The sequence below is a fragment of the Ascaphus truei genome, chromosome 5 (assembly GCF_040206685.1).
Source record: "Ascaphus truei isolate aAscTru1 chromosome 5, aAscTru1.hap1, whole genome shotgun sequence".
NCBI classification, from domain to species: Eukaryota; Metazoa; Chordata; class Amphibia; order Anura; family Ascaphidae; genus Ascaphus; species Ascaphus truei.
The window spans coordinates 65,925,557-65,953,091 of record NC_134487.1 but is presented as its reverse complement, the minus strand read 5'-3'; positions in this window follow the sequence as shown (position 1 = coordinate 65,953,091).

The following is a 27,535-nucleotide window of genomic DNA, read 5'->3' as shown; positions in this document are numbered from 1 at the left end:
CCGGCTGTTGTAGGCCAAATTTCCCCATTTCCCACACCTACCGTCATGTTTCCCAGAAGTCCACATCAGTACCTGATGCAGTGTGTTCGCGGCTTAGAAATGTGGCAGCTTCTCCTATGGTGTGTTCACTTTAGAGTGCTCTTCGTAGTGCAACTGCTAAACTTGTTTCTTACACCTTTCTTCACTCTCTGACTTCTAGGTAGGATTCCCTGTCTGTCAGAGGAAAGGAGAATCAGGTGAAGTGTGATCGGCATTTGGAGGTGAGAGCTACCAGGTCGACAAGCAGTGAATTAGTGTTGTGCCGACCTGATCCAAGAAAGGAAATAATACAAACCCATCACAATTATTATTATTTTTTTTTTTAAAGATTTGACATTGAAGATAGTCTAATTTTTCTGTGATTGTAAATAGTATTATTTAAGACCTTTTTTTTTTATTGTGCACTTTTTACTTTGTCTCCCTCAAGCTGATGTCGGTCTCATACAGCATAATAAACCTTAGCTGTAGAGGTCTGCTGCTGCTTTTCCTTTCTGGATAGGTAACGCTCTCACTAATGTTTATGTGATGCAAAATGTATTAAAGAGTCCAAGTTCTACTCTTTTAAATCCTACATGTGGCTGCAACAATTTGTAGCTCTAAACAACCCTTACACTTTACTGTACCTCTAGGCCTGCACTTCCCTGTCTCTATTTGATGTCAAGTCTATATGGAAAAATGCTTAACCCCCTCTCAATTTTACAATACCACCAAAACAACAACACTCAAAGGGAGAGAAACCTGACAAACTCATAGAGCCAGACTCCATGATTCTATTACGGAGAACTACTGATCTTCCACAGTTGCAAAGTCTATTGATAAACAAGTTCTGGACTCATTGATGCCTACTTTGATGCAGAATTTGTATTAACTTTGTTCAATCATAGCAAACTTCAGAACTCGGCGAACACAACAAAACCAAATATCTCCACTAGAGCAATAGTAATGGATGGGAGTTAGCCAGAGTCCTGCATGTCTGCGTGGACACTGGACTCTTGGTTAGAGTATGGCAACATCCCATTGGCTGTTTGTGCCACTGGGCAATTGTGGATTGCAAGGGTGTGTTAGGGGCTAGCCTTCAGTCCTAATAGGGGGCTTTTGGTAGGTGTGCGGCCACCTGCACGGATTTTAAGTCTATATTTAAAGGGGTAGGTAATGGGAGGGGGGGAAGGATGGCTAATTTTAACAGCTTGTTAATACCCAACACTGCTCACTCTAATTGTGTTGTCTTTTTGGTATATGTATTCTTTTAATTGTTCTAATCCTTTTTTTGCAGGTAATCTTAGTTTATTTTTAAATTATGGCAGTGTTATTCTATGTTGTTACTTGAGGCTGGGAGTCAGAGCTGGTTAAAAGTTATAGTGGTTACCTTCTGGCTGGGAGACGAGGTATGTATTGATGTTTAAAATATATTAGTCAGTAAAACGGATTGTGTGACCTTACTACCATATTCCAGTTGTCCACATCAGTTATTTTTAGTAATACATAGTTTATGCATGCGTGTTGCGCTGGAAATGTATCTGGAGTACCAGCAGTTAACCTGTGCTACAAAAAATAATCATGATCTTCAAAACAAGATCAACCTTGAGAATAGATCACGCAGAGATAACCTGCACCTTCTGTGAATTCCAGAGCAAGTACAAAATAAAGATCTTTTCTCCTTTGTTATTTAGGAATTGCCAACCTTGTTCAAAATAGATTGTTGAAAGAGATTTCAGAATTGGTCCACCAAAAACCTAGACCAGTTATGATAGTTACTGTTACCTTTTACCATATATTTGGTCTGGGCAAAAAGATTGTATTAGCTTATTAAAACTGCAAATGGATAAACACAAATGGTGGGGCTTACTTTCAGATATGAGAATGAAATGTTTTCCTGTTTGAGTCGCTATGTAAGAGACTGGGGGGGAATGCAGAGAGGTCTTTACTAAAGTCTGTGCAAAACAATTGTACCAGATTTATCAAAGCACAAACTCCTGTTGCTTTCAATTGGATTCCTTTTTTAGTAATATGGCTCTGTTTTTTGCCCTACTTTTGCAGCTGGTGAGACTTTAGTAAATAGGCCCCTGGATGTCCAATCTTCATAACTTTTTTTTGATTCATTTAGAGGTAGAATTCTTACCTCAATTTTCAATGTCTCTGCCTTTTCTGATTTACGTTAATGTCATAATTTTTTCTTGTTTGTCGAAGAAGAATGTATTGTTTTGTGATACTTTAAGAGCTTTGGCCCTTTTGACACTTCAACCAGGCCCGTATTTAGGCATAGGCCTGGGGCAGCAAATTTCAGGGGGCTGCAAATTTCAGAGGCGACGTACGGTGCTGCCGTTACAGAGCCCCCACTCTCTTCCCAACAATAATTAAACTGATTGCCGGTGGAGAGTGTGGGGCCTCTGTAAAGGCCTCTTACCTCCTTCTGCAGTGTCAAATGACGCTGTGATAGCACATTGTGACGCATTGCTATGACAACATGACGTCACACGGGGTTCCGTTGTCATGGAAACGCATCACCACGCTGCAAGAGGCCGAGGCCAGGGTGGCAAAAGGTAAGTGTGATGTCATCCCATAGCTTTATACTTACCATTGCAGGGAAATCCAGACTTTCCAGCGAGTGATGTGGGGAAACATTTTTTAATTTGAGCAGATAAAGGTATTAGAATCATTTAAACAAATTACCTGTTTCTGCTGAACAACTAAAAAAAAATAAGATTACCAAACAAGCATTTTGTTTGTATATTTAGAAACTAGACACTATGAAAATAGTCTCCCTAAGACCGTATCAGATTTATGGAAACAGGACCCTTGAAGCTGAACTGGAGATTTCAAAATCCTTACTGTACCTTTTGCATCTAGTGTGATAACTCTTTTATTTAATTCTAAACCTAAAACTCCTGGGGATAATCGTTTTGAGAGATGGAAAAGGGACAAGGGTTTCTTTTTTTTTTTAATTTTTTTAGATTATTATTATTAGTTATGAATTTGAGTTTTATGTATAAAATTATATGTTCACTAAAGAAATAAAACAAAATAATACTTTATGACTTTTGGGATTCCTTAAATCTCCTAAACACTGTTACTGTATGTACGCTGTAGTTACTATACAATTATACAGTAGCCACATTAGCATTTCTATGCATACAATAGGGATTGGCAGCATATAACTTGAGCAGTCTTTATTGGCAAAAACATACAGTAGTTCTGCATAAAAATGGACCATTTCTGATGCTCATTACAGAAAAAAGGCTCAACAGTTTAACAAACATTTAAATTTATATTTGCAGGAATATCTACATCCTACTGAATATTATTGAAAACAAGACTAAGGTTTGCCCTCACACCCTGGTGAGGTGTCATATGTACATCACGGGAGTGGTAACATACCTTGTGTCCATTGTTAGTGACACGGGAGGTGGAGCTATTCCCTTTGTTATATAAGACATAGCACTGCCCAAAGTTAGTGTCTCTACTAGTGGTTAATCTGTATGGTTCAAGTTCAAGAGCGTGGTTCTATAGTGAGCAGTAAAGCTGACAGGCCCAGAGAGTGCCTACACTGTGTCCAGGGACCTGGCACAGGTGGTGATCTCCCTGAGGGGAGAGGTGATCCAACTCCATTGGGAGGGCAGATTCTTCTGAAGGAGAGTGCTGTGCAAGATGAGCGGCTAACCTGTTTGCTGCGAGGGGCAGTCTGCCTGAACCGTCAATAAAGATGCCCTTATTCGAAAGAACCCCCATGTGTGAGTGTGAAGTTACTCCACAGAGGAAGGCACCACAGAGGAGTTCCTCATCAGAACCATTCCCATGCGGACGCAGGAATCCTGATGAGGTGGAAGCGATGCACTGTATGTAGGTAGGACTCTAGCACACTACCTCAGCTGCCTGTCTGGCTGACATTCCCCATAACAACATCATGCTGGAGACTCAGGAGTCCTGTAGCCAACAGGTGCACCACCAGACACATCCATGTAATGGGGACCGGTTAGACCACAGGGGCCAATCTGAGATTGGGTGGGTCAGGAGGGTCCAGAAAGACCGTTATATATGTATGTATGTATTATGCATGTATGTTTATTTTATTTTTTTAAATGTGTGAAAGAACAACACAAACTAATTCAAAGTAGTTGACTGCATTTCTTCACTTTGGCCTCTTGGTATCACTGTTCTACCATGTATTTATTATTTCAAGTCTTGACTTCGAAATGATTGGAAACATTGCATGATCTCAAGTCCCTTGCACACCATGTACCAAAATTATATTCCGTGCTCTTCAGGGCAAGTATTCAAAGTGCATGCATCCTACCTTACAATGCCATGTGTACTCTGGCAATATAATATATTGACAGAGAACAAACAATATCGTATAGCAATAATTCACGGCTGCTAGCCATGATATGTAGTGTGTACAGTACCTTGTGTGCCGATTTATATCTTGTTTGGATATCTCCTGCTTATGTGTGCAGAATATGTATGAGGTTATGGTAAAATTATTAAAGGGACAGTGTCCCACAAAACGTGAACGAATAATAGAATGGTAACTGCTTACTTTAAAGAAATAGAACTTTTTATTTTGCTAAATTTCTTTGAAAATGAAATACATTTGTAGCAGGGTTTAGCTCCAGGCCACTGGGGGCGTGTATAAAACTCCTCAGAGGGGAACTGTGACGGCCTTGTTGGTTGTGGCAGAGTAAGAGCCATACAGTGATACACTTGAACAGATTAATACACTTAAACTGTGTGACAGTCAGTCAGTGCTGGAGGAGCTTGTGGAAAAAAGTCCTTTTTGGCGCTGGTACGCCAGATGAGTACTCCTTGAGAAAGCGCAACATTTGCGTGAACCGCGTGGGAGGACCTCTCTGTCACGGATACCACTTACCTTTGTTCAAAATAAAGCCTTTTTTATTTTAGCACCTACTGGTACCCCTTCTTTTTATTTTTTCACCTGTGGATGACCTGGATATGATTTGAGTGTCCTGATTACTGCTCAAACACATGCTACACCACGTGCCCCTCTGAGCGAGAGACACACGCAGTGCAGCCACAGATTCTCCTCCTCACCGAGCACCGCTGAAACCCCCCAGCCGCACCTCACACCCTACACCCGGCCCGCCACCTCCATCCGCACCCCCGCCGGATCACTCCCTCACCCCGCCGCCTCACCCCTGCCGCCAGCCCACGCATCACCGCACCATCAGTCCCTTCTCCCAGCTGCCTCACATACACCCGCCCCGACATCAGTCCCTCTCACCGCCCCCCCACTACTCCCAGCCCGCCGCATCACCGCCCACAGTCGCGCTGTCCCGGCCGCCGCCTCTCTCCCACCCGGCGGCCACTCTCCCGCCAGCCCCCCTTTCACCCTGCTCGCGGCCACTCTAGCGCCCAACCCCCCCCTTTCACCCCGCTCGGCGGCCACTCTCCCGCCCCCCCCCCCTTTCACCCCGCTCGATGGCCACTCTACCGCCCGCCCCCCCTTTCACCCCGCTCGGCGACCACTCACATTTTGTGAGTCCTAAAGTGGGAGTGATGCCCAAGCTGGGTAATGATATAGATAAATGGCAGGTCACCAATGTCTAAAATGTAGGATAAATGACATAGGCCCGTCTGTGGGTGTCCCCAACTGTGGAGCCATAAGAGCCTAACGTGCCTCCCCATAGTGGTGTATGCATAAACGGTATATACAGAGGTAGACTCACCTTTACAAATGGCTCCGGGGTCCCTTCCGCCAAACGCTCTGTACAATCTGCCGCAATGGTGCCTGAGTAGCCTGGTGAACTCCCGTCCGGGCCCCCTTTGATAAAGCGCCCTGAGAGGTAGGAAACTCATCAGGGGAAGTGTCCTGTTTTTAGATGTTTGCCTATTATGCCTAATAAAGTGATTTATTTTACCTACTACCAGCTTCATTTCTAATCCAGCAGTGCCCCATGGCTTCTCCTTTTTTTCTATAAAAAGACACAGGTTGCATTGTAATCTTCTTTTTTTCTTCTTTCTGTATGACAATAAGAAAACAGTTAAGTTAAAGTTGGGAGCAGTGAAGGGGGGTGAGCGGAGAGCGGGAAAATTAAATCCCGGGCAATGACGGGTAGTTTACTATAAAAACATACAACAGAGACTGTTGGAATTGTACTCACCAACTCCAACGTTAAAAAGCGCAGTGTGAGCTTTTTTTGGCCGTCACCAGCTTTTGTCCTCCGGTTTTGTAGGGGGTTAGTTTGGGTATTTGGACTCCTCTGTGGTTGTTTGTATCCGAAGGGACTTCATTGTGGTTTCCCTGCTGCTGCTGCCGCCCGCGTCCGCTCCGTGTTGGTGTCCGTCCAAGATGACATCAACGCACTCCTACACTCACGTACTCATGTCTGTTGGACTGCAGTCTGTGTCCTCCATCACTGCCATGTAGAGGTCCCACTCTGTCCAGGTTTCAAACTCTCCCCGCTTAGCCGGTGTACTATGCCAAGGTCCACCGCTCACTCTTGGGTTTGTGTAGTCCGCCCTTGCATTTGCATTTGCTTCCTCTGTATTTTGTCCAGGAGGACTTGCCTCCCTTTTATACAGTAGCTCCATTAATTGTGTACTGTTGTTCCTATATGTGTTTGTACCCTGTTGGTAAACTTATTATGGTTCGTGATATTGTGTGAGTGGTTATTCACCAAGATTATAGTTTCCTGTGAGGGGGTCATCCCGCCCGTGGCAGGATCCTCACAAGTGGAGGCGCTGCACCTTGCACCCCAAGCTCCCTCTGTGCGGAGGCTAAGACCTTCTGTTACCACACAGGTTAGCACCGTAGCACCACATTACCCGCAAATATCCCTTAGGGGGGAGGGATAGGGGTGTTAAATTTGGAAGCTCTGCTGAGATCCAGACTTGGGGTGTGCACAAATAATAAAATATATCTATCAGAACTGTGATTATGTCCCTACTATCCAGGCAGAAGGTCCGCCAGTGGGCTCTGAAATGCCAGGTATCTCCCCACAACGTTCTGACAAAGACCCTCTCCTATGATTTGTGTTTAGTGCTGAGCCAGTTCCCGGGGTTACGTAAAACCAGAGTTCTAGCCCGGGAATGAGATACTGATCAGGCATGTAGCACGGTCCTAGTCCTGACTAATCATGACTTACGGGAAGACGAAGGCCCTGAGGTCCTGTATCTCAATGGAGCCAGGCCCGGAGGGTGTCCCTTCATATAGAATATTCCGAACTGACACTGAAAACGGAGGAACCTAGCCCTGGTTCTGGACACGGGATTGCCCTGATACCATACCCTTCAAGTACTGGACGAATGGTCTTGCCCCGAAGCCATCAGGCATTCAACTATCCGCTGTCTCTTAAGGCCCCCCGTGGCCAATATAGTAAGGATGTACAGTCAGCAGAATACGGACGTCACCGCTCAGGCTTTGGTCGAGATCCTAACTAATGCCTATGGTACTGAGGATGATGAAATTGAACTCTTGGCCCAATTCTATGTTCTCCGACAGGAGGGAGAGGAACTGTCCATATTTGTCCGCCACATACAGCTAGCATTGTGGACCCTAATCTCAAAACAGGTAATTTCCCTACCCACTGTGGATTGGTATCGACTCAAACAGCTCCTGAGAGGATCGCTGCCCGCTCACCCCATAGCCCTCATGCTCCGGTGCTCCATTCCTAAAAGGAATCCACCTAGTTTTGAGGACTTAATGAGACAGGTGAAAAAGCAGGAGGCTCAAGTGTGTCTTCATACTCCCAAGAAATCCCGGGATTCCAACAAAGGAGAGAGTAAGGTAACTCCTTTTAAAAAGCCCAGTGAGAAGTAGGGTCAAGAAGAAAGTGCTCTCACGGTATCCTCAACGCTATACCCCCAAGGTATTATGAAGCCTGGCCCCTCAATTCAACCCAGGAACAGCCCAAGCCATTCGTTGTTTTGAGTGTGGAGAAAGTCATATTGAAAGAGATTCAACCCAGCCGATACCTTCTAACTCTGCCAGCTTATCGTTTGCCACTCACCTCATGAATCAGCCGGCAGCCTCTAGGAAGATTACCCCTTCGGCTAGTCCAGAAAAGGAGCATCCATAAGAAATCTACAGTCTAGTTGGCCCCACCTCAGTGTGGGTTCTAATCGAATGGATTTATGCCTCGGCCTTGCTGAGCACTGGCCCTCAGGTAACCATAGTTTACTGGTCTTTCTATGGCCTTCACCTACAACATCTGCCTCTGCAGTCGGTGGAGAAAATGACATTATGGGGTCTCAGCAGCCAGGACTACACCATGGATCTCCAAGTCCAAAACGTAGGTTGCAGCCTAACAAAAACATGGGTTCGCTCTAAAACCCCAAAATATCAATACTTGACTTTGGTACTCTTGGGCTCAATTACTCGGTCCAGGGAATATATGAAGAATGTTTAATCTCTTAAATGTTATGCTTGTCTAACGTATATTACGTGATCTCTGCCGTCAGTCAGGTAGATCCAGAACATTACGTACATTAATGGCACTATATACAGTAAATGAAGATATACATCCTTTTCTTATCCAATAACATGGTTACTGGAAGGAACATATTGACACAAAATACATCATTGTATAAAATATACTGTACATAATTACCTTCATGCCAATAGTAACCATCATCCTAGATGGATCAAGAACATGCCTCTTAGTCAATTCAACAGACTTAGGAGGAATTATTCTTCTGACCATTCATTTGAGGTCCAATCTCAACGTTTGAAGGCTAACTTTGCCCAGAAGGGCTTTAATAATGAGGTTGTCGAAACATCTTATAATAAAGTGAGGGCCTTGGATAGGTTACACCTGTTGGATAAATCTAAATCCAAGAGCAAATCTTCTGGTGAGAGTAGGATCTCCGGTTCTCCCAATATTGAGAAACCCACCCATGGTTCAACCAAATTCATTACCAAATGCAATGGTGATTCCAGTAAAATTAATAAAGTTCTCAATAAATATTGGAATGTTTTACTTTGTGACCCACATCTGGGCCATTTACTTAACAAAACTGCCTCTGTAGTCTTTCGCAAGCCCTCTAACATCAAACATGTTCTGGCCTGTAGCAGGCTGAGACCATCTAGGGGTTCTAGAAATGTGGTTGAAATCGGTGCCTAAGGCCTCGGACAGAGTACAGGCTCGCGAGCGCTCGACCGAGCACGTGACGTCACGCACGCCTGTGCTTGCCGAGTTCCGTGGCCTACAAGTTTGTGTGATCGGGGGCGTGTCAGGGGACGTGCCCATGACATCACGTGAGTGGTTCGTCCTCATTGGCTGAACCGCGCAAGTGACCGGGCCGTCCTGCGACAAAGACAAACATGTTTGTCTCGCCACGCATTGGTCGCCTCGCCGCTCATGCACGTTTGCGCACACGCGTTCCATGAACATGTGCATTGGCCTCCATTGGTGTTGATTTGGCACAAGCAAACGTCACTCGCGCCATTGGAATCATTATGGACGCAGCCTAACATGTAAGCATTTTGCTCTTAGTGATTTTTTTTCTCCTCATTTTCTCGTGGTACTTTTTTTCCTGTCAAAAGTTCCATTAATTATTTAACCACTTTATGCACTTTCCTGTTACTGTGATATTCAGTAAATAGGAAGTACTAAGCATCCTCTATGTGTAAGGTTTCTTGAGCACAGACGTGCCATCCTCAAAGGAAACCTTGTACATACTGTAGTGTTTGCAGACACTTTTCGTCCTATCATTCCAAAGATCCTGGTAGCTTGACTGTTGCAGGTTTGGAACACATTCCTGCATCCAAACTGGGAGGTGATGGGTTCAAGTCTCTCTGTATCTGTGAATCCTTTTGGATTTACAATATGGGGACACTTGCAACATCAGGCCTTAATAAGTGCATTGATACTAGCATTCTGGTATAATATTGCCTTCAAATACAATTTAATTATCTGGCACTTGGTTCATTCCCTAATAATTCTCCTTGTTGTGTGTCCCTCATTTCCCAGCCTATGATTCACTTTATACTGTAGCAATCATTGTCCTTTAACTGCAATTTATTGCTTCTTTTCCATTCTTATCTCTGTATTTATCATTCATTATATATGTTTGGTTATCTTTGGCAATAACACTGTGGTACTAATATCATCTGTAAATTGTCTAGCACTAACTCTGTTTTTTAATGTGTGTTTCCACCTTTAGCTATATAACTTGCATGTTGTATATTGATTGGCCAATAGTATGCTAGCTTTGTGGGTTGCTTAGCAACCTAGGGTATTTAAACACTCACCACGGACCAATCAAATACCCGTGATGAAAAGCGTAGAGTTTTCACGGGTGCCATCTTGGAACAGACACACGATGAGCTCGGACTGTATTCAATCCGCTTGGAGGCAAATATGGATTCCTGCTCTGTCTGAGTGCGGCTGCTGATGGCCTCCAGCTGATGTCCCGCACGCTTTCCGGCGTCCGTTCCTGCAAAGAATTTTCTCTACATGCGATTTTTTTAAGGCAAATATTTTGAGTGCAAGTCCTAGAGGCTTTTGTATTTTTATTAAGCCTGTTCATATCGAGTTACGCTATGGAGCCTGTGCTTCTTGCTCTTTTCTATATGTAGGGATGTGGTTGGAACCTCATATGTGTGTTCAGTGTGTGTTCAGTTGGTGTTTTGACTCTGTTCAGGAGAGTCATGTGGAGGTCTGCAACAGTGTTGCAGAGGCTGATGCAATAGCTGTGAGTCTGTGCAGCTCAAGGCAGAGAGGCTCTGTTGAGGAACTACAACTTCCATGAGCTGCTGGGCAGTCACCTGACTTGAGGAGCCAATCGGAAGGCTAGAATTACAGGAGGAGGAAAGGGAAGCGTGGGGGAGAGGCCACACTAGTCAGAGGGGTTCTGGAAGGTAAAGGAGGTGAGTGTATGCGTGCAGGGGGTCCGTGACCCACCTGCATAGGCTAGCTTTACCCCGCAGGCCCTTAGGAGAAACCCCTGAGCCACAGTAGGTTGCTGTGCTGCAGGGACGCCCATAGTGGTAGCGATCAGTCACCTTACTGTGTAGACAGTTAGGGACAAGCATGCGGAGCAGGTTTGCTGGTGAGCTGCTTTGGACCAGACAGCTGCACTGCGGACATCAAAGACAAGCAAGAATTCGGCTGATCCTTTTCGAAGCATTACCGGTCCCGCCGTGACCGGAAGGTATTTACGTTAAGTGCACCAACACCGGTCACCAGGCGCTGATCCCGCCTTAGCCGTAACTCTTTGAGGACACTAGTGAGTGACCAAAGGCCTAATACACGGAGTTATTCTAGCTACTAGCGCAAGGACACGGTGTGTGGGGCACGCGGTGGCGGGACCCGGACATACTCATTAAGAGCGTAGCTGAGCCACTACTGTACAGGACAATACTCATTAAGAGCGTGGCCGAGCCACTCACATTATAAGGACATTATAATTTAGCTGCGTTAAGGTTATATTGCATTATAGGTTATGTGTTGGGTTATATGCTGCGGGTGTATTAACATGATAGAGTGCTAAGGTTATTGTGCATATAGTAAAGTTGGTTGCATCATACATGTGTGTGTGTATATGTTTCTTGCCCAGGGGAATCTCACATCACGGGGATCCTGGGTAAGTGGAGGCGCTGTGCTATAAGTGTTACCCCAGGCTCCCAGCTAGCGGAGGCTCAGATCTCCTGGAGCCGCAGGTGCGTGCAGTTACCCGTAGTCGCTTTAGCGTGTCAGAAAAAGGGCTACATATACATGCATGTAAACTCACATTTATAATGTCTTGGTTTTAAGCTTATGTGAAATAATGGTCATCCCTATGTCTGTAATCATTTCGTGCGTACTACTGTAGGTCCTTGGAAGGGGTTCACCGCAGTAAAGATTACTTTATTAACAAAAAAAACTAACGCCAAAGAAAAATTTACTCAAAACAAAAAACATGGAATGGATGCGGAGAACAAGATAACCTGATGAGAGTAACTTCAGGTTCTTGGAGTGGGAGAAATTATCCGACTGACATACAGTATAGTTCCTCTGTCAGCGTCTCTCCACTGCACAGTGTGGATGCGTCTCTTGCCGTTCTCTCATTGTAGTTACAGAAGGGTAGGGTTGCATCAACAAAGGGCAGTGTGGGATATGACTCACCCGACAGAGTTGGTGACGTCATTACCTGGAGACTGGCAAGAGACTTTCCTGCATTCGCTCTGCATTGCCTCCAGGTTAAATGATACTAAACCTTTCCAATTTAAAAAAAGTGTGAGTGCAATTGAGCTAATTTCCATGTATTTAATATAGGTTGTACATACTATATGTTTACTACCACAAGTGTTTTTCTATTTCTTTTCCATGAAAAAACTGAGGATCTTCCTTCCAAACTTTCACCTCAGAAGCAGGAGTTTCCCTATTATTTCAGTGCCTTTATCCTAGGCACTCCACGTGAGTGTATTTTTTAACTTACAATATACTACATTATATTATTATTCTTGTCTTTTTCTTTTCCCTAATTTTTGGAGGTTGGGCTGTTTTGTTTTGTTTTTTTTCCCTTTTTTGGGAAACTCTAGTAATTGATTTATACTCACAAATTATATATTTGCATACTATTCACAGATATAACAGATTGGAGGGGGAAGAGTATTCCAAAAAATAAGAGGGAGATCGATTGACTCTTGAGTCACCCACCTCGTAATCATAGACAGGAGAAAGGGAAGTACCATTGACTTTATTTGACTTTGGGAATGGGCCTGAAGATGGAGTTTATCCCCAGAAATGTTACCCCCCTTATTTACATTTGCTCTGTTTATGTTTGCTCCTTCTTTCTATGTTTGTGTAATTCAATACTCCCTTTTGCTTTAACACTCATGGGTTTGTATTATGATGGTCATAGAACAGATGTGCTGAGAACCGAGGCACTCGTTTGGCTGATAAGTATTTCACAAATATTGTTGATCCCCATTTTTTTACCTTATGTCCTTTTTTTCTGTGTTTTTCATTAATACAATTACTATTTGAATATCTATGCATTTTGTGATTTTGGACTTCTGTATATGTTGACTACTGTTTTCCAGTAAATTATTCTTTCTTTGCAATTGGCTTGTTTTTTCAAGTATCTTTTCTTTAGAGTGCTGTCATACAAACTTATGTTTGTATGACATTTTAGAATGGCTAAGGCCTCTCTTTTGTTCCGGAGCACCTTAACAGAAAACTGCTGTGACTTTAAATCTCCGACAGTAGTGCTGTCTGAACTACCCATTTTGTTATTCTCTTTGGTTCACATCTCAGACCTCTGACTACTACAAATTCCAGTGGTATTTCACCTCATTCTTCAGGGGAGAACAAAAACATGTACCATAGACAAATCCCCAGTACAATTACATTTTGTTAGGGACACAAAAGATCCTTCTAATTGTATTATCCACTTCATTTCTGTGTACCTCAAAATTAAGACAGGGCATTCCAGGAAACCATCTAGGCCAGCAAAGATTAACACCATTCAAGGTTGAATTCTCTCTCTGATGAGCCGACCTGGAATTGATATTAGACAATTTAAAGGGCATTCCATTAGAAGGGCTGTGGCTACAAAAGCAGCAGCACAGAGTTTTGTTACCAATCATTATGCGAACAGCTCGATGGGCATCTACTCACACTTTTATAAAATACTTCTGAAAATAGTCCAGTTTGCTAGGGCTCCCACCAGCTTTTTCTAGGTGGCAAGCCTCCCAAAGAACACAACAGTTTGCAGGTATCAACGTTCTGCAAACCTCCTATGGAAAATAATTGCCATTTAGAAACACCGGGCCATTCCACCCTCCCACTTTAGCTAGCATGTAGGTTTCAATTGTTTCTTAAAGTAACCAGACAATTTGTGTCTTTATTCTAGTCTTGAACCGGGGACAAGAACAGGCTCGCCCAGCGACTCCTAGGGAAGATCCCAAATAAGTGTTCATAAGGAACTAAGAGATCCTCAACCAGCCCAACCTGTGTTCAAACCCCCCAAAAATTTTGTTAACACCAAGTTCTTTATTAAGTTCATTAAATAATTTGAAGCATCAAAACAAGATAGAAAATGTCTTATTGTAGGCTAAGTGGATAATAAAATCCCCATTTTACTTGTATTAGTAGGGTAACACTAAGGATTGTCGTCAGTCCATCAAGCTTCTGAAAAAAAATTTGCCTCCTGAGAAAAGCACACGTGGTCATGCATACCCTCCCTGTCACCTGTTAGGAAGGCTGCAAGTAGTGTTGGATTTTAATGCCTAAACAGTATTCTTTGGGAGGCTTGCATTCCCACCAGCTGTTGCAAGGTGGTAATCCTTTTACCTAGAACAAAGGAAGTTTGTTAATCATAGATTATAATCTGCACATTATGTAACTCCTCCTTTAGTCCTCCTTTCTGCACCTACTCCCCCCAAATCACAAGCTGACGCATCAGAGCCAAAAGGTGCCCCCATGACAGCTAATCTAACATTTCCTGATATATTTACATCTATTCCGTACCTTTCAACTCTCACTGATTTTTTCATTGACTGCAATTGACTTTAACTTATAATAAGTACTTTTCAAATAAAATTGATTGTTTTGGGGCCAAAACCCCCAAAATCTCACTGACTTCTGTGTATAGTCAAAGATCATTGGAGCTAACAATTAGCCAGGCAGAATACCTATTAAATGAATAGCTTTAATAGCGCTTTAAGCTGGTGCCAGGTCCTGGGGGCTTAGAAGTAAAGTACTTAGAACAGCAGAGAACAGTACTTGAGCAGGGTTGGCAAACTGTAGCTACAAGTTGAGGCTTAGAGTAGCATTAAGCTAACTTTCTACAAGGCAAATATGAAAGTGGGCTCTGGCTAGTCACAGTTGTCAAATAGTGGTGACCACACTGGTCAAGTAATTATGCTTTTTGCATTTAATGTTATATTTACAGTATACAGAGTATGTGGGCACCTGGAGTCTGATATAAACCTAGAGGATGGTGTGTGAAATGCTGAAACCGGTAGGGTGTTTAGACACGATGCAATTCAAATGCGGTACTTATTTTTTTTTTTTTTAATTTAGAAATTTTTTACAATTTTTATCTCTTAGATTTTTATCTCTTAGGTCCTATCCTGTTCCAAGTACCAGATTGCAGTATAAATTCAGTTTCAGTTGCATCTTACTTTTCCATGTAAGTGTAATGGTGTTTCCCTGTGGCCCTTCTGATCCTGACCCCATATGTGAAAAACTATCCCAATTACATGGCTGTGTAATGTGGTGCACCTGCTGGCAACAGGACTCCTGTGTCTCCCGCTTGATGTTGTGGGGATATCACCATGACAGGCATCTGAGGTAGTGTTCTGAGTCCTACTCACATTTGGTACAGTGCCTCCACCCCATCAGGATCCCTATGGTAGCAGGGAGGAGTTTCTGACGGGGAACTCCTAGGTGCACCTTCTCCCTGAGTAACTCCACTCACAGGCAAGAAGGGTCTTTCCATAGGCATTTTTATTGGCATATCTTTTGGCAGACTGCCCATCACAGCGGCCGACACTTAGCCGCACATCTTGCAGAGGCTCTCCAGGCAGAAGGTTCCTCCTGTCTCTTTAATTGAGTTGTTCTTCCACCTCTCCCCTAAGGGAGACCACCAGCTGTGCCAGATCCCTTGACACAGTGTGTACTCAGCTTATCACTTGCCACTCTGACAGACAGATTTGAACTGCTGCAGACACTCTTAATCATCTCCTGCAGAACACTAACTTTTGGCAGTTCTGTGCAATATATAAGCTCCAGAAAGACTCACCACTGTGCAACTAACAGTGGATACAAAGCATGCTGTCACTTCTTTTGCTACATATATGACACATCACAGGGGTTTCAGTGCAAACCTCCATGATAACTACTGGCAACCATGCCTTCTTACCAGGATTACTGCTCAGCATGAGAGAGATATGTACGGGACGGGGGAAGTGTCCTTATGCTGCGGGATTATGATCTGCAATTTGGCAATGCCACGACCAGCGCCACCGCTGGACAAGTCAGGCTCACCCATCTTCTGGTTCCCCAGACTCCTTATGGCCTGCCGACACTTGCTCATCTCTTTCCTGGACAGACTGGTGCTGCACGGCAGTCGCGATGTTGCTGATGTTGCTGATTGCTTCCAGCCGGCTCCGCTGTGTCTGCCGGAAGTGACGTCATCGATCTCGTGGGACACAGCGCCATCTTGGGTGGGGTCCCCCACTGGAACTTCCTCCTCCAGTTCGACATCTGGCGCGAAGGTTCGTTCCGCGGCTTTGCTGGGGCCTTCCTTCTCTGCCGCCTTCATCGGAGTCTGAGAGAGGGAAGAGGGTTTCCACCACTCCGCTGGCTTGCGATGAGGTCCTCTTCTCTCACGATGGGAGTCACCACGGCCGTGGGACTCATCCGCTCCGGTCGCATCAGCGCAGGTGCTCGCAGAATCTCGGGACTCGGCTCCTCCACATCACAGGTAAGTGCTGGCTCTTTTTCAGCACCGCTGTAGTGGCCCGCCGGTAGGCACATCACCACCGATGTCGGGCTTGCTTGCTCCTCGTCCGACGAGGCAGACTCCGACGCTGGTAGTGGCACTTCCGCAGGGGACGGACAGCGAGGTTCCGGGTTCTCGCTGCGGTTGCAGGCCCCAATCTCCTCCTTTCCAGTAGCTTTCATTAGCAGGGATCCCCATTCTCCGGGATCAGCTTTATCCGACTTCACTCTGGGCGAGGCTCCAGCCATCAGCTTGGCTGTCTCTCCTCCCGCCTCTGCGGCGTGCCCAGGCACACATGTCTCCACGGCCCATAGATAGTGTATTCCACACTGGTGGCATCTTGCTGTGGTGCTGGCTTCTCCGCCGGGTAACCTGCATTGAGCGCACAGGCACCGCAGCGACTCCTTTCCACCTGCCTGTACTACCAGGAAGCCTCCTGGCAATAGGTAGGGTTCTACAGCAATGTCCATTGCACTCTTAGTCACACTGGTTAAGGGAGACACTCGACACAGCAGTCTCTCCTGTTCACCAGCTCCTCGCAACTGAGGGGCAGGAAGCGCACCTATAGCTCCTCCCTCAGACAGCTCCGTTCTCAATTGGCAGATACAAGGACCCCTCACCCTGGTGGATATCAGAGGAGGGTCCCACAGATTCACTTGGTGACCCAGAATTGGCTCTGAGCCTGACAGTGCAGGAAGGCGCGCCCACAGCTTTTGCGCCACTTTTCCCAGCAGGGTGGGGTTCTCTATTTCGCGCCTTTCCTGGCCAACTTCTTGCAACATTATGATTTGCAAAATTTTCTTCACACGGCCCACGCGGTCTCCCAGGGAAACGGGAACCGCCATCTTGGATTACACGGCCATTCACATTAGCAGCTGAGGTAGTTTGTGTAGTGATCACCGCCTGGCAATCAGATTCTCCATTCTCTCCGCACATAATAGCAATGTCCTCAACACTCTCATCCAGGGTAGCACCCCGGGCTCCTAGTCAGGACAAAAACGGCGCAGCCACTGCTTTTGCGCCACTCCACAATAGACTAGCAAAATTCCCTTCTGTAGGTGGTACCTCCGTGGTACACATTCCATGTGCGCTCTCTCCATCAGGCGCGAGCCACCATCTTGGACTCTCCGCACTGCGCAGAACAACGTTATTTTCAGTCGCCATCTTTACACTTTGCTTGCTCCTGCTTTGCTTGCACCACATGGTGCTCCTCTCTGCTGGGCAGCTGCCATTTCGATGCAATAAAGAATGCCAGTGCACCTCTCTACATGTATCTCATGTATGTCTGACTCATGTATGCACTACCTCAGGCTAGGCTCACTCTTTCTCTGCATGCTGTGTCTGCCTTCCTCCAGTATGTGCTCTGTGGTAAGTGATCTGGTTACTGGCTAGAGTACTCTGGCTTCTCCCATGCAGTACTTGGGGCGTCAACCTCTCTTGGCTATCTCTAACGCAGATCCTCTCAGGAATTCCTGACCCATGTTAACCAGGCTATCCCCTCAGGCATCCTACAACTAGCTGCCTCAAGGTGACCTGAACAGCTATAGCCCTGTCTCCAGACCCACTTTACTCCATTCAAGGCCCTAGGTTGTACTTTGCGAGCGGACCGTTACACTCCTGACTACCTCTAGGCTCCCATCCCTTCCACAGCACTTCCTGGCAGCCTACATTCTCCTGTTTCCCAGTGTGCCTAGCAAAAGCCTGTCCTGATGATAGGTATCTCAGCAGCGCCTCCAAATGTAACGGTGTTTCCCTGTGGCCCTTCTGACGGGGAATTCCTAGGTGCACCTTCTCCCTGAGTAACTCCACTCACAGGCAAGAAGGGTCTTTCCATAGGCATCTTTATTGGCATATCTTTTGGCAGACTGCCCATCACAGCGGCCGACACTTAGCCGCACATCTTGCAGAGGCTTGCAGAAGGTTCCTCCTGTCTCTTTAATTGAGTTGTTCTTCCACCTCTCCCCTAAGGGAGACCACCAGCTGTGCCAGAGCCCTGGACACATTGTGTACTCAGCTTGTCACTTGCCACTCTGACAGACAGACTTGAACTGCTGCAGACACCCTTAATCATCTCCTGCGGAACACTAACTTTTGGCAGTTCTGTGCAATATATAAGCTCCAGAAAGACCCACCTCTGTGTCACTAATAGTGGACACAAAGCATGCTGTCACTTCCTTTGCTACATATACAGTATGACACATCACAGGGGTTTGAGGGCAAACCTCCATGATAACTACTGGCAACCCTGCCTTCTTACCAGGATTACTGCTCAGCATGAGAGAGATATGTACACCAATTTTACACATGGCTACAATAGCATCTGCTGAAACCTTTATCTTCAATGAGAAGATTCCAAGCTGCAGGGGTTCTTTTCATTGAAGTACTGTGTCATACTTGTTTGATTTACAGTAGATCTCCAGTTTTTGTTTTGACGATCATATTGATCCAGCCTGGGTTGCCCTCATAACCTTATAATGCTATTCCTTGAGCAGTGCAGATCCTGAGGGGTTAGGTAAAGAGCAAATTGAAGAAAGGCTTCAGAGAGACGTATTAGAAAAGTTAAGCCTTATCCATAAAATATTTACAGTGCCAAGTATTTCCGAGTATTTATCTGGCCTCTCCTGTGTGGGAGTAAAGGTGTTACTTGAGCCTAATACTTAAAGAACCTGCTGATCTGAGCTTTGGGGGGGACATTAGATTAGGTTTTTAAAGATTGGTTTCTTCTGTGCAGTTCTTTCCAGTACAGTAACCCTGTTACCAAAGGCAAAAGATTAGTTTTATAGAGAATTAGATTAGCTGAAATATTTGTTGCTTTTGGTTAGTACTATACGTGTGCATATTTATATGCATGTTATTGAAGCCTGATTTCCCACATGAAAATATTTGGCATAGGAATCACTCTAAATGTTCAAAGCCTTAACTTTAATCTGAGGAACAGCAGCAGGGAATACTATTTTAACTTAAACAATTTATTATTTTAATATAATTTTACTATTTTGTTATATTTAAAAGGTTTTGAGAGCTTCAAGATTATTACACCACATAAAGACCTTGCTTTATTGTGTTTTAAATGACAGACTTGCAACCTTAAGTGATAGGAAATATATTTTTGTAAGTTGTTATACCTCCTAAATGGGAAACACACAAATATGTATGCATGCTGTTTATACATGTCCTTTAAGAAGTAAAAAGAGGTGAAACCTTTTGGTCTTAAGAGCTCACTTAAACAACATCTATTAATCATTTTCATGATGGTTTAATAGAAGGTACTGAGGACTGTAAAGAATCTAATTTTCTCTAGGACAAATACTTTACTAGAATTCTATACTGCTATACTAAAATACAAGGTTATTGCTAGGTGGCATGCTGACAAAAATGACAAAAATTGGATGAAATGAGAGGAAAAGGGAAATGAAGTAATACATATTTTATGTTGCAAAGCTGAATAGGTCTGAGGAGACTTTTTAATGCATCAATGAGATGGACTAGAAACAGAGAATATAACACGTGTAACCAAGGGGATTCATGATTCTATTTTAAAACAGTTTTATTCACTTGCTTATTAAAAGTTTCCAAATTGTTTTGAAATCACAACAGTTTTTTTGCCCATGTTCTAAAATTACTCAAGACTGATAATGAATACCCGCAGAGTATGGTATAGATCATGTTCACATTTTTTAAATACACCACACACACACACACACACACACACACACACACACACACACACACACACACACACACACACACACACACACACACACACACACACACACACACACTATAATAGCTATTAGAAAAAAGATCAATAGTAAAATCAAGATATTCTTTGCTTGTGATTGTATTACAAGGCAGCCATCTTTGATTTCTGACATTACATAGTTTCATAGTAGATGAGGTTGAAAAAAGACATACGTCCATCAAGTTAAACCCATGCCAAATTTAGACAACAGACACTTTATCCTATATCTATACTTCCTAATTGATCCAGAGAAAGGCAAGCAAAAAACCTCAGTGTCATATCATCCAATGATATCTTATAAGAGGAAAAATAAATTCCTTCCGGACTCCAAGAATTGGCAATCGGATTATTCCCTGGATCAACATACTTCCCATGTTTACTTATTTGATATATCTCTGTATACCTTTCCTTTCTAAAAAAGATGTCCAACCTTTTTTTGAACAAATCTATTGTATCTGCCATCTGTAACGGACGTGCTCACCACAAACCGGGACCGGACCGCGGGGCTGAGGTGGGGATGTGAATACACCGACCTTAGACCACGAAGCTGGTTCAGGATTGTGCAGTCTGTAGTCAATCGTAGCAGGGTCAGGGTTGGAGAAGCCAGGGTAATCCATAGACACGCCAGGGTCAGGGTTGGAGACAGTAGGGTAGTCGTCCAGGCTGGAGTTCGGCAACAGGAAGTCAGGTGCACACCGCTTAAGCGTAGCAGCTGAAGCACAGGAATGGCCTCTGCGTGAGGAGCGGGAGCAGCCCATGATAAGGTCTCTGCAAGGGGAGAATGCAGGTCTCAGGAACAAGGCAAGGCTGGCACTGGGGATCTAGAGATTCGGTACAGGAATCAGGATGCAGCAGGTCTCAGGAACAAGGCAAGACTAGCACTGGGGATCCAGCGCTTCAGTACAGGAACCAGGAAGCAGACCTCTGCCTGGGGTGAATGCAGCAGGTCTCAGGAACAAGGCAAGACTAGCACTGGGGATCCAGCGCTATAGTACAGGAACCAGGAAGCATACCTCTGCCTGGGGTGAATGCAGAAGGTCTCAGGAAAAAGGCAAGACTAGCACTGGGGATCTAGTGCTTCAGTACAGGAACCAGACAGAGCAGAGGCCTGGGGTGAATGCAGCATGTCTCAGGAACAAGGCTAAGGCAGGTGTGTTTGTGGCAAACACAGTTACATACAAGTGAATCTTGGTTTATGCTCAGCAATGAGGGAAAGGAGAAGCCCAGTATAAGAAGGGCAAATAGCCAATGCCAAGACAGGGGTGTGTGGGAATTCCTCCAATGCCAGAGCAGAGAAATTGCAAGCACAGGAAGCACAGGTGATAGTGCTTGCAAATCCAAGGGAAGGTCTGTCTGAGAGCTCACCAACTCTGCAAGAGTTAAAATGTGGAATTCACTGCCCTTGCTTTAAAGAATCCTTTCCTTTGTTTGCAATGTGAAATCTCCTTTCCTCCAACCTTAAGGGATGCCACGAGTCCTTTGTACTGCCCTTGGGATGAATAGTTATTTTGAAAGCTCCTTGTACTGTCCCCGAATATATTTGTATATTGTTATCATATCCCTTCTTAGACGCCTCTTTTCTAATGTAAATAAATCTAATTTAGCTAGCCTCTCCTCATAAGTTAGAATGTCCATCCCCTTTATTAATGTGGTGGCTCTTCTCTGCACTCTCTCTAGCTCCATAATGTATTTCTAATGAGTGGTGCCCAAAATTGTACTCCATATTCAAGGTGTGGTCTTACTAATGCTTTGTAAAGGGGCATTATTATGTTTACTTCCCTTCCATCCATTGCCCGTTTAACGCAAGATAAGGTCTTGTTTGCCTTTGCAGCTACTGCATGACTTTGGGCACTATTGCTAAACCTGCTGTCTACAAACACTTCTAAATCCTTCTCCATCAAGGATTCCCCCAATTTATCCCCATTTAATTTGTAAGTCGCCTGTTTATTCTTGCTTCCCAAATGCATAACCTTACATTTATCTGTATTAAACCTCATCTGCCATTTACCGGCCCAAGTTTCCAGCCTCTCCAAGTCCTTCTGGAGAGAAATTATATCCTGCTCTGATTCTACTACCTTACACAATTTAGTATCATCAGCAAAGATGGAGACTTTGCTCTCGATGCCAACTTCAAGGTTATTAATAAACAAGTTAAAAAGCAATGGTCACAGTACCGATCCCTGAGGTACTCCACTCACGACCTTAGCCCAACCTGAAAAAGTTCCATTTATGACAACCCTCTGTTGTCTATCCTTCAACCAGTTTTCAATCCAGGTGCTTTATCCAATTTGCTTTATTTTGTACACCAACCTCTTGTGTGGAACCGTATCAAAAGCCTTTGCAAAATCTAAGTAGACCACATCAACTGCATTACCCTGGTCAAAATTCCTACTTACATCCTCAAAGAAACAAATAAGGTTAGTTTGGCATGATCTATCCTTCATAAATCCATGCTGACTATTACCAATAATTTTGTTTTTCATTAGGTATTCCTGAATATTATCCCGTATTAAACCTTCAAGTAGTTTCCCCCACTATTGAAGTCAGGCTTACAGGTCTGTAATTCCCAGAGTTGTGCTCTAGCTCTCTTTTTTAAAATAGGCACCACATCTGCTTTACGCCAATCTTGTGGTACTGAGCCTGTGGACATGGAGTCCTTGAATATTAAATGTAATGGTTTGGCTATTACTGAACTTAACTCCCTGAGAACTCTTGGATGTATGTCATCGGGGCCAGGTGCCTTATTTACTGTAATTTTTTCAAGCTGCCTATGAACTTCTTCCTCAGTTAACCATTGTTCATTAATGTGGAGGTTGTGGCTTCCTCCTGCGGCACTACAATTGAAATTGATTCTTCCCTGGTAAACACAGAGGCAGAAGTTATATTCAGGGGTGCGCAAACTGAGGGGTGCGCCCGCCAGCGGGGGCATGGCGCTTACAGGCCCCACGCTCTTCCCGAAGGCATTTAAATTAAATGCAAGGGAGCGGCAAAGGCCTCTGAAGGTCCCTTACCTTGGCTCAGATGGCTTTTGGCGACGCAGCGCAAAATGATGCCGCGGGGTCACATGATGTTGTAATGTCAGAACTCCGGAGCCAAAATAAGGAGGAGGGGGGCACGAGCAGAGGAGGGGCACGAGCAGAGGGCGAGAGCCAGCAGGGGGTGCGCAAGTGGAAAACATTATATAACATTAAAAGTATAAAGACGCTGAATGCTTAAGTGTGAGGTCTCACATGCTAGGACTGCATTATTCTGGGCAGGCCCTCACTAGACCACTACTACCACACAACCTGTCCTTCCAAGACCTATAAGAAGGTACCTCTCCCTGCTTAACGAGAATAAAGACAAAAAAACAGCGCACAACGCTCATAGTGTAATACATTTTAGTAGAAAACATTCTTGAAAAAAGGTAAATATTCTGTGTATATCAAATTAGATCTTTAAAAGCATTTCATGTTATAAGACATGGGTTACCGAACACTGGAACCGGACAAGTAGAAGAAAATGTTGTTGTCTGGTCACCCTCAGATTGTTGTTCTCCTTGTGGTAGGTGGCCCCTCATGTGATGGCACAATCGATCCTCCATGGAGCAGATGTCCGTCAGGAAACCTCTCCCGGAACAAGCGTTGATTGTAGAGTAAGAAAACACTGATATAGAATGTCCAATAATGAAGCCAAAATAAATCCTCCTTCCTTCACCAACCGGCATCACAGTATATGTTGGTACGGGGGATGGTTTTAATGAAGTGGCAAGTATTAGTACAGATATGGAGACTGAATATCTAAAAGTACGTAGAGCATAAACAACTTAAGCCCAAAGAAAACACCGGCAGGTAAAGCGATGGTTAGTGACGTCACTGCAAGGGCGCCACTCTATAGCGATTAGAGCAGGAAAATACACCAAACTAGGCAATACATACACGTCTGTGCTAGGGCTTCAGAGATCATGTTGGCAGCAGTAATATACTTAAAATGCAAATCCTACGCGTTTTGTAGTTTCAACGCTACTTCATCAGGGAATATTTTAAACAGAGCATTCAGAGAAAGTTAGAATATGCAGAGGGGGAGATTATGAAGACAAAGCAAAAAAAGTTTTATCGTGACAAAATGGATTACGCTAATAACAAACAAAGAGATTGGGCAAAAGATGAAGAGAGAGGAAGAGTGGTCAGTCATGCTTATGTTCCTAATAAAAAGGACAAAGGGGGTCCCCATTTGTCTATAACCAGCGATTCTAAACAGAATAGGGATCATAGACATGACGGACACTCTATTGGTAAGAATAAGGATCAGAAAAGATATGAATATAATACCAAATATGATAATTTCAGAAACAGGATAAAAATTACCATAATTCTAAATATAAAGGTAAATGTTATGACAAACAACATAAATCTGATTACAGACAACAACCTAGTTATGATAGGGCTGATAACACTTTTCCACCCTTTAGACGGGTGTCGGAACATCAGTCTCCTGTTCGATCTCTTTTTTTAGAGTCAGTGAGAACCAGATATTTACCTTGAATCGAGAAAAGAGGGGAGTTAGAAAGTAACGAGACAAGAGACAACCCATGGCAAGAAAAAAAGGTTCTTACCCGAACAGTAATGAGAGGGGGGTCCAGAATCCAAACGCAGAGATTATTATTAAGAGCGTAAATCTCATCAAAGAGACGGATTTTTAATCTATCATCAGTCATTTTCACTGTAGTAACTGTACTGATTCATCAGTAAAATCTGACAGATAAAGCTGATCAAAACAAAGAAAGTACTGTAATTGGTCAACAGACACCTCTGGGATAGAAAAAAGTTGTTCTGTAAATCTTTAAATTTTAACGGACGTTAGGCTTATTCATATTCAAATCACTATTCAAATCACATGGTAAAGAGCAGTTTCCCTAACATGGGAGAATCTCAGACCTCCTCTGTTCATGTTGGCGAATGGGAATAACACTTCCATTTTTAAGACCTTCCAAAAGATACTGTTACATCCAGACAATGATTATCAGTATGTTATCTTTACAAATAGCCTCCATAAAAAATAGCAGGTCTTAAGTGGCACACACATTAATGTACTGAGCGCAGGACTTAACCCTTTCATTCCACGTGTAATACAAAGATATATTCATAAACAGAAAACAAAGAGTAGCACTATCAGTGTGATATATAAGTTCAATATAATGGTGAATATAGTGAATTGTGAATGTACCGATAAAAACTAGTATAACAGTACTAAGTTATAAATGTACATTAATTAGTTAATGTAGAAGGGATGCTCTGACCATTTTCCAGCTACTGATAAGTAACTACTGCTTACCAACTGTATACTCTCATACCATAATATCTGGCTCCTACCTCCTGCAGTCTTCCACGGCATACAGATTGTCTCCAATTAATGTTTTTTTATCCATTGAAGTGAGTGCATGTCCTGGCGGCCACTCTCTATTTTAATAAATTGTCAACTTTTACATACAATATTATGCCATGGAGCTGGCGCTTCTTTTTGTCTTTTTCTCATATATATATATTGAGGCAAAAAGTGACACTGTGTGCTCATTTGCATGTCATTTCCCAGAATCCCTTGCTGCAGTGGAAGTGCTGTATGCTTGGTGATAATGGGGAAAGGTGGGTTGCAGACCTGTCTAAGACATGCAGATGAGCATACAGCTATATTTGCATATATATATATATATATATATATATATATCTGATATTGTGTTATTGTAATGTAATAAACTTTAATATGCTTTTTAATGACTAAAGGAAATGTAGCATATGTGTGTATAAAGTATGGGTGTACAATAATTACTCTACATTTGATAACAATAATTACCAAGAGACAGAAGTTTGGAAAATACATTTTAATCATACACAGTTAATTCACGATGTGTGACAAGAAAACATTAACAATATATTCAAAATGAAAGAACAACAATATATACAAAAAATATAGTTCAGCGGCTCTTCTGGCGCTGCCAGGCTCACTGTGCCCCCTGGTATGAGCTCTGCCATGCCTCAGTATACACACATGCAGTGTTGATGGCGTTGACAACTCTGGGTAGGGTGGAGTAGGTAGATTTTCCACCACAAATGACAACCCTGATGTGGGCAGCAAGTCAGTGGATACACCGGGTGTTGTCATCATGGAGGGTGCTCAAATGGTCTCCAAGCCCTATTTAAGAGGTTATATGTGCCATACTGTTTATCATGGCACTGCTGTGTGGATGGTAACGTGGTGGTTGAGCTTGGCTGCATGCTCCCTGTGGTGGCCTGCTAGCTCCATGCACAAGGAGGTGAGTTCCATGTGCTATGCTGTGGCCTCAATATGTCCAAGCTGGGCCATGATGTCCTGGAAACAACACCGCTGCATTTCTAGGGCATCAAACTGATGTGACATCAGGGTGCCAGTGGACAGGGTGTGGTGTTGCACCTTTGAAGGTGCAGATACGCTGCAACTGGGATAGCTGGAGCAGCACATGGAACCTCCTCCATGACCTGTGTCAGGAAGAGGGTCACAGTGTCCTCTTCCTCATCAAGGGGCTCTGTAGCCTTGGGCACGGGCTGTGCAACCTCAGCCATTGACTGTCTGCATCATGGTACTGAAAAAGAAATACATTATATCATCAAATACATTCATAGACAATGTGAGTACATGTAAGCACATTTGGATAGATTTGCTTTTCCAAAATAGACATTTTTTAACATGTCTCTTTATTTAGAGAACATCTTAGCATTAGAATATATAGACGCCCTGATCCACAAACTATTGCAAAACTTTAGAAGTACTTTACTTCCATGCACATGAATGAGAACTGTAACATGCTATAGTTTATCACCTTTTGTGGAGCAATTACATTTAGTTTAGTCTAATTTTCAAGAATTGTATGTCCTAGGTACTAAATCATGCTAAGTACTTTCAAAGTGACTATTGCTAAGATGTTTTCAATGGCTAACATCAGACATATGGAATGCATTTAGACAGGAAGATGATTTGAGAGACACAGGTCAATAGGTAAAGCAATAGGGTGATCGTTGGCAGTAGTGTAGCCAGGTCCCCTGTTGCATCCTGGCCAGGAGGGGAATGACTGCAGAGGTGCCGCCAGAGCTATGGGCGGACACGGCTAGGTGCAGGGAGCCGCTCCGGTACATCGGAGCGCAGGTGGCGGCCATCTTGATCTTCGTGCATGTGCAGTGCAATCTGCACGCATGCGCAGTAGAGTGAGGCGGCCATTACAGAGGCTCCGCACGGGACTACACGGATGGATGCTGTTCTCCTTACTGGAAGGAGTAATCGCGCCTATTACCTGGTTGTTGAATCCCTTAGTGATCACATGATGTCGGATTAACCTATAACAAAAGTTGCGCCATA